A 9,355-nucleotide genomic window follows, 5' to 3' on the forward strand; every position below is an offset into this window, starting at 1 on the left:
CATACGGGTGCGTCCTAGCCATAGCATCTGGGGGACGAAGAAGAACATCATAATCGAGTTGTGAGGGAACACGAGAAACAGACACAACAGTTGTGGGGACTATCCCGTAAGCACAGCAGGGAAGGACTACAACACACAAGCGCTAGAAGGAAGGCACAGATTTCCACCTGCAAAGGGAACTCTGGAGGTGCCATCGGACCGGCCGGACTCTCACAGCCCGGTTAACCGTATTCCGGACCGAGGATCCTGAAGCCTTCAGTAAAGAGGTAAAGAGACTGCAACCTTGTGTCCTCGTTATTAACTGCAACCTGCACCGCACCACTACAGCATCACCACCCACACCTTTCATTGGGCGCCCCTCAGCAGGGTCACGGACCGGGCCTAGCCACCGTGACAACCCCAGAGCAGAGACTCAGAGGCCCGGTACCGGGTACCCCTCGGCCCTGCGGCAGTGGGGGCGCTACAATTTTGGCGTCACGAACAGGATCTACTTAAGCCTGAAGAATCAGGTCATGTGTGCCTTGGAATTGTGATTTGTTGTGCTTGGACTGTGACTTATTGCAAAGACTGTGCATTGCCACTTGCCGCCAAAAGTTCCCGCCAAAACCGCCGCCATTACAGCGCTAAGGAGAGCGCAGGAGAAGAAGAAGGGCATGGAGTGGGCGTAGACAAGCTGAAGAGCGCGAAAGACAATGGCCGCCCAGTCTAAATATTTCGGCCCTTTGAGGACGTGTCCGTCAGCAGCCGAGATCCGCCTCCTGATCCTCAATGGTGGGCAGAGATAAAGAAAGCGAAACCGCCCACGAAGGAGAGAGCGGGAAAAGGACCAGGAAGAAGGAGTCAGCGACATGGAGGACGCCATGGTGAGCCACCCGGAGTCGGAGCGTGGGGTAGGAGCAGAGGACTCCCCCAGCTACCCGGAGGGGCACCGCAACCAGGCCTCCACCGCTGATGTTGACTTCCTGCAGGCCGGAGTGGATGAGCTCGGCGACCAACTACGGCAGACGCAGCTGAGCACTGAGGCCGGGTGGAAGAAGACCTTCATCGGGAGCCTCATCAGACGTCTGTCGGCAGCCTCATCTGGTCCGGAGCAGGAAAGAAGTTCCAGCGCTTCGAAGCCAGAAAGCAAGGCCCTGCCAGAAAGCGAGGTGCTGCAAACGGGGATGACAACGCCGCAGCGTGAGGCCCTGCAACTAGCGTTCCAGACCCCAGCGGAGACGGAGCAGATCGGCACCGGAGGGACCGCATCTGAAGCAGGTATGAAGAACGACCCTGCCTCGCTGGCAGAGGACTTGCTGGTAGGCCCCGTTGCGGTACCCCCTCTCCCTGGGACCTATAGACTCCGGCGCCTTACACCCTGGGATCGGGCCACGGGTATGGAGCACTTCTTAAAGGCCCCGATCTCGCCGATCACCTTGCAGAGCGAGGTCTATGTGGAGCTACGTCCGCCAGAGCGAGAGTAAACCTCGATGCCATGGATATGTAAATAGTTAACTGTTTGTCTTCTTGCTGCTACTACCCGTTAAGGGTTAACTCTTAAAGGGATCCCTTTGTTTACCCGGGATCCCTTTCTCTGCTTTTGTTTTGTTTCCTGTTTTATCATTGTTGAAAGAACTGCTGGATCATGAACACTGCATGATTACAAACTCCCTGTAAATAGTTTGCACCTTCTTAAAGGTGCCCTCTACTGGTTTTACAAAAGGAGAGACTCTTTGCGAAGAAACTGTTCCTGGAAACAGCACTGGAGTCCTTACTGCATACGGACTTGCAGCTTGAGAAGTTGCACTACCTCATAGAGACTTGGTCCCTTCTTAAAGGGAACGTTCATCGATAGCACTTAGAGAATGATGATACTTTAACAGAAGAAGTAATAATGCTGACATGTAGCAGTTATATGTAGTTAGCTAGTTAATTGTAAGGAATGTTTAATAATGTGTTAGAGAATGAGGACAGGAAGTGAACCCATACGGGGTTAGTCGGTGAGTCCTCCTAGGAGCCATACAGAGATGGCTCGGTGATCCTGAACTGAGAGATGGATGATACGTTCTATACTGTGTATAGTAGCAGAAAGGCAGAAGGCCCGGGCGGAAAGGGGCGGTCCTGCAACAGAACGAGAGGCAGTAGGCCTGGGGCAGATAGACAGGCGGTCCTGCAGATGTAAGGATGGAAAATGAAGAAAAGTTGATTGGCCTTATAGTGTTTTATAAGAAGGTCTTTAGTGGATTCAGCGTGTACGTCCTTAAAGGCAAAGTTAAATTATTGTTCAAAAATTTGCACTTAGTAGAATACCCGGTTGGGTCAGAAAAGTTATTTATAGTATGTTATTTAAAGTATGTAACCATGTTTGTAACGTTCAAGTGTCCTCACCTCCCATAAAGGGAAGCTCTGTTCAAATGTACTTATTGTTATTGCATTTCAAAATTGTATGTCTTTTTGCTGACATGTATTGTTGTTTTCTTCCCAGTCCAGGAGTACTGGATTTAACCGGGGGGGGAGTGCAGCGCCCCAGAGTCCTGGTCGTTGCAGTACTGATGCTCTGCCGCTAAGGGGAGCTATGGTACGTCTGATGGCACTGAAGGAGTTCTTCTGACCAGGTATCACAGACACCAATACACTTCACAGTCTGGCCTCCAGGGGGAGCTAAGGGTTCTATGTATTAGGCCACTCCTCACAGTCTGGTAAAACTGGGGGTTGGATAGGAAGTTAGTCAGAAGCTGACTGGGTTGGAACCAGGCAACATCCTGTGGCAGAGGGTGTTGCAGGGGAAGATTTAGGGGGGTCCCTGTCAGGGGTGGGATCCTGACAGAGGCCTAGCGAACTGAGAGAACGTTACGGGACCGCGCCTGCACCTGATCACGGCGGTACCCCAAGAAAGGACAAGAAGCGAGGTTTATTGTGCCGAGTGAGAAACGAGATCAACGCAACAAGGAGAAACACCAGTAGGAGTCGTGCTGTAAGACGAGGCAACATCCTACTGAGGCGCATAACCGGTGGCCGGAACGCCGAGGAAGTATAGAGCTCCAGGCCTAACTTCAAACCTACGGCAGGACAGTCAGTTATAGGCGGGCTGTCTCACCCAAATCACCTAAGAAGACATAGGGGGCAACAACAGGAGAGGGGCGACACTAGGGTCCAGGAAGAGCTCCGAGCCTACCCGTCATACGGGTGCGTCCTAGCCATAGCATCTGGGGGACGAAGAAGAACATCAGAATCGAGTTGTGAGGGAACTTCAGAAACAGACACAACAGTTGTGAGGACTATCCCGTAAGCACAGCAGGGGAGGACCGCAACACACAAGCGCTAGAAGGTAGGCACAGATTTCCACCTGCAAAGGGAACTCTGGAGGTGCCATCGGACCGGCCGGACTTACGCAGCCCGGTTAACCGTATTCCGGACTGAGGATCCTGAAGCCTTCAGTAAAGAGGTAAAGAGACTGCAACCTGGTGTCCTCGTTATTTACTGCGACCTGCACCGCACCACACCACATCATAACATCGTCATCATTCCATCCACACCCTTCATTGTACGCCCCTCAGCAGGGTCACGGACCGGGTCTAGCCACCGTGACAACCCCAGAACAGAGACTCAGAGGCCCGGTACCGGGTACCCCTCGGCCCTGCGGCAGTGGGGGTGCTACATAAACATTTTGGAGCAGCCTAGTCAATGCCCAGATCTTAATCCAATGGAGAATCTGTGGTCAGACGTGAAGATCGCTGTTCACCAGAGGAAACATCTAACCTGAAGGAGCCGGAGCAGTTTTGCCTTGAGGAAAGGGCAGAAATCCCAGTGACAAGATGTGGAAAGCTCAGAGATTTATCCAAAGCGACCTGCAGCTGCAATTTCTGCAAAGGAGACTCTACAACAGAGGTGTCAAACTGCATTCCTCGAGGGCCGCCAACAGGTCATGTTTTCAGGATTTCCTTGTATTGCACAGGTGATAATTTAATCACCTGCACAGAATGATTCCAGCACCTTGTGGAATGCTAAGGAAATCCTGAAAACATGACCTGTTGGCGGCCCTCGAGGAATGCAGTTTGACACCTCTGCTCTACAAAGTACTGACTTTAGGGGGGTGAATAGTTATGCACACTGAAGTTTTCAGTTATTTTGTCCTATTTGTTGTTTGCTCCACAATAAAAAGAAAACCAAATGTTCGCAGTTGTCGGCATGTTCTGTACATGAGCTGATGCAAACCCTCAAAAAAACAGTGAAATTCCAGGTTGTGAAGTAGCAAAACACAGAAAATGACAAGGGGTGAATACTTTCGCAAACCACCGCATTGGACTTTTTATGAATGTCTCTTTTCTGGTCGCGGCTATCGCTCTCTAATAATTGCATATTGAGCAGCAGGTTAGGGGTCACTTTGTGCCGAGTCTTTACCTGGCACCCACTGACGGATGGAGCGGTCGCTCAGACACAGGAGCGACTAATCATAGAGGTTACAGTCCGCAATGTGGCACAATCTTGACAGTTTGAGCGTGATCCAAAAAGTCCTGAAATATTATAGGACAATTTCTGGATCGATAATGGACCATTTTACTGCGCAGCATGGACAAGTAGTGAATCCCCTGGATGTGATAGCACCTAGGTGATGGAATTGTTTGGTGCAAAGGGGTTTCCATGGGGTAATGCAGGCCTCCAGGTGATGACATGACAGCCCATCCAATCACCATGTAGTCAAGTCCCATAATTGGTTAAAAAAGTTTTAAAGTTTCATAAAGTTTTTAGAAAAATGTTAATTTACAAAAGGCCGTATTGTGAAAAAAGTGAAAAAACAACAAATAAACTTCATCCCCCAAATAGAAGCAGATACATTATTTATTTCATAGATTTTTTTATCCTACAAATACATAAAACAATTCCAGAACTACAATTTTATATTCTCCCCACACCCAAAATATAAAATAAAACAAGTATAAAGAAATCAAAAGGTCATTTGTCTCCCCAAATAAACCAACAACTTGTTAAAAAAATCAGCTGCACCTGGTGGATTTCCATCCCAAGACAAACATGTGCTTGTCACCCGGAGCCGCGGTCACTCCGACATCCAGCTATGTCGCCATCTTCTTGTGTAAATGCCCGTCACTTGCCAGGGACACGCTGGCGACAGGACCTCTGTACCCGAGTACCAAGAATATCCTGATCACCCTGTATACATGGAGAATGAGAGTGAATTCATAGATTTGCCTGATTTTCGGAATGTCATAATATGTATCGATTCAGATAATCCGCTTTAATTCTATTAATGGATACAAAGATTACCATGAATAAAATAAATGTTTCTACTGCTGCAACTTTAGAAAACAGCGCCACCTCTGTCCATGGGGCATGCCTGGTATTACAGCTCACCCTGATATACTGTATACAGCACATATACGTGATATACCGCCTGCGTGCTTATATATTATACACACATACTGCTTAAAGGGTAACTAAATAAAAAAAAAACTTTGCAGATTTTTTTAGTGACACGCCTGAAGTTTTGACCAGCGATGGTCTCGGTCCTGAGATCCCCCCTGATCCCTAAAATGAAGGACCAGAAGCATGTGCAGAGTAGTGTATGGGCTCAGGTTAGGTCGACGAGCCCCCCACACCCTACACCCCCCAACACTTGCTCACTGAGGGTTAATTAACCATTTTTGCCCCTTCGTCTCAGCAATCATTCGGGAGCCACAGAAAATTCAGACACATAGAGGTAAAATGTGAAAAGTTTTTTAAGACTTTACTGACCCTTTAAGCATTGATTCCACAGAAATCTAGTTCTGTAACACTGCATGTGAAAAACCTGGGGAAAGCAAGGAGGCAGCGGGAATAAGGCCCGAATCATCGCTACTCGCTTCATTAGGGCTCTGTCCATGCGTCTGTAATACGGCCAAGATTACAATCACATTTCGCTACTTTGCAGGTAAAAAACAAGTGATAAAAAAATGATTTTAAGTTTAAACTTTGTTTTAAATTTCTTTATGGCTTAAAACTAAAAAAAATGCACTTGTTACATATTTCATTACTTTTTGTTTATTCTATTAATTAGTCTGCAAAAGAAAAAATTAGGAAACTGGAGAATCCTGAGGGCAACAAGGAAAGGAACAGCTGAAACATCAGACACTAAACCTCCAGGGAGGAGCTGGGAGACAGACAGTGGAGTCATGCTGCCACCTGGTGGGCATCACTAGTGTTACAGCCATTGATTGAAAGAGTTGAAGGAGTAAATTACAAGAAAAGCAATCTTGAGTATTTTACGGTTCCCGACACCTCGCAGTGTGTGTATAAGAGAGACAGTATACAATGACGATGCTACTAATGCTTATGATAAAAGTTATGGATAGGATATTCAAGATGCTGACCATTCCTCGCTCTTCCAGAATCAAGCAAGGGAACCACAGAGCTCAGAAGAGTTGCATCCTTTAGGCTGCGTGTCCACGTTCAGGATGGCCGGCGGTATCGCCGGAGCGGCGAAGCCGCTCGGCGCTAAGCCCCGCCCCCTTTCTGGGACGCGATGATGCCGGATGTGTTAACTCTTCACATCCGGGATGATCGCTCGCTCCCATAGCGCCCTGTGATATTCCTTGCAGCGACGCTGCGTCCCCGCAAGGTGTACGGACATGCTGCGATCTGAAAAGACGCGCAGCATGTCCGGAGTCGCAGGGCCGCCGCGTGCGGGTTTCCACACATAGTGGAGACGGGATTTCATAAAATCCCCTCCACTATGCTGGAACATCTGGACGCTGCGTGTTTGACGCTGCAGCTCTGCGCAGCATCAAACAAGCAGCGTTTACTGACCGTGGACACTCACCTTTACGCGTTCTGTGGATGTCCTGTCCACGTCCTCAGGTACATAGCCAATACTAACCGCATGGTATCACATATATAGGGCGGGCTGGACAGAGAAAAATGGGCGTCAAACACACCTGACGCCCTGAACGCAGCAGTTATATTTAAAATACAATCATAAATTTGTAACATATCTGTATAACAATAATTAAAAAGACAATTTATTAGCCTAAAAATATATGACATTAAAATGTATGATTTTTCTGCAGATAAAAATAAAATTAAAAAGGAAGGAAAATAGAAAATCTGCTACGATTGAAAACCCCTTTTTCCTGGCGTTCTCTTGTCTTTGTGAAGGGACCTCGGGGCACAGACCTCGGCGCACAGACCTCGGGGCACAGACCTCGGCGCACAGACCTCGGGGCACAGACCTCGGCGCACAGACCTCGGCGCACAGACCTCGGGGCACAGACCTCGGCGCACAGACCTCGGGGCACAGACCTCGGGGCACAGACCTCGGCGCACAGACCTCGGGGCACAGACCTCGGGGCACAGACCTCAGAACTATTCTGGTTATTTGACCCTTGAAGCTCAAAAGAAGAAATACCTAAAGAAACATCAATATTAGCAGTTTGAAAAACAATGAAAGTGTATATGTAAATGAAGTTCATTTATAAAACGTGTACAAAAAGATTTAAAAAAAATAAATAAAAATAATAAATTGTGATTTTATTTGTTATGATATATATATATATATAGTAACATACACGTTGTAAATAAAATCAGCGAAAAACTGAATTTATGTGAAATTTTTTTTAGGCTTTTTAAATGTGTTGTGCTCTCGTGTCTCCCCTTTTCCTCATAGTCTGTAGCTTGCGAGCAGCAGGGCCCTCATTCCTCCTGGTATCTGTGCTGAACTGTGATTTCTGTTATGCTGTAATGTCTATTGTCTGTACAAGTCCCCTCTATAAGCTGTAAAGCGCTGCGGAATATGTTGGCGCTATATAAATAAAATTATTATTATTATTATTATTATTATTATTAAAGACATTATAAAATACTATAGAAACACTTGTGATATTTCATTCAGTCCTTGTGGTTTCGAGAAATCCTCCTCCTGTTGAGGCATTGGATTCTATTGGAGCTCTCGGGTGGAATGTGTTCGATGGGGGAGAATTTTATCCATCCAATATCTTGTTTATGGTGCAGACAATTATTATTATTATTATTATTATTATTATTATACAAAGATGCCGTGACAAAGCCGGTGAGCGCATGGTGTGCATGGTGTTCAGTGTCCTGGGGGCGGCGGAGGTTCTGCCCACTGATTGCTGGGGACAGGGCCACTCTATGACATCTAGAACTTGTGATCAGGAGATTTCCCATCCGCTCGGCTGAGGACACAGACAAGAACACCTGGGCCCTACAGTCCGATAGGGCAGTACAATGCACAATTTCCCCTGCTTTGGGGGGTCTCTTGGGCCCCTGTGCAGCCGATGGTTTATTTCCCCCTGGATCAGTTACCATAATGGATGAACACTAAGCAGAGAATTTACACATTAAAGAAATGTAAAAAAAATTGTGAAAAAATTAATGCGTTTTCTATTTACAATTAATTGCATCTTCTGTTGTTTTTCTTTTTCTTTTTTTTTTACCAAAAATACTCTGCGGCGTAAAAGTCAATAACGCACTAAAAAAAGTGTCACAAACTCTGGAGCTGATTTATTAATCCTATGTATGGAGAGTGTGAACCGAGGGCGGACAGTCCCCCCGTGTCTGTCTTACCCTCGCCCCTCTGCCGAGCGTTGTTTGGGCAGAGATTAGGAAAGTTGAGACTGCAGCAAACTCTGGGAAGGCAGCGTCACACGTCTGATGTTTCCACGCACCTCCGCGCACTCCCGGCTCTGCTGCATCTCTTCTGTGTCAGTGCTCTACAGCAGCCTGCACCTGTGCTCTACAGCAGCCTGCACCTGTGCTCTACAGCAGCCTGCACCTGTGCTCTACAGCAGCCTGCACCTGTGCTCTACAGCAGCCTGCACCTGTGCTCTACAGCAGCCTGCACCTGTGCTACACAGCAGCCTGCACCTGTGCTCTACAGCAGCCTGCACCTGTGCTCTACAGCAGCCTGCACCTGTGCTACACAGCAGCCTGCACCTGTGCTACACAGCAGCCTGCACCTGTGCTACACAGCAGCCTGCACCTGTGCTACACAGCAGCCTGCACCTGTGCTCTACAGCAGCCTGCACCTGTGCTACACAGCAGCCTGCACCTGTGCTACACAGCAGCCTGCACCTGTGCTCTACAGCAGCCTGCACCTGTGCTCTACAGCAGCCTGCACCTGTGCTCTACAGCAGCCTGCACCTGTGCTACACAGCAGCCTGCACCTGTGCTCTACAGCAGCCTGCACCTGTGCTCTACAGCAGCCTGCACCTGTGCTACACAGCAGCCTGCACCTGTGCTACACAGCAGCCTGCACCTGTGCTACACAGCAGCCTGCACCTGTGCTCTACAGCAGCCTGCACCTGTGCTCTACAGCAGCCTGCACCTGTGCTCTACAGCAGCCTGCACCTGTGCTCTACAGCAG

The sequence above is a fragment of the Ranitomeya variabilis genome, chromosome 8 (assembly GCF_051348905.1).
Source record: "Ranitomeya variabilis isolate aRanVar5 chromosome 8, aRanVar5.hap1, whole genome shotgun sequence".
Lineage (NCBI taxonomy): Eukaryota > Metazoa > Chordata > Amphibia > Anura > Dendrobatidae > Ranitomeya > Ranitomeya variabilis.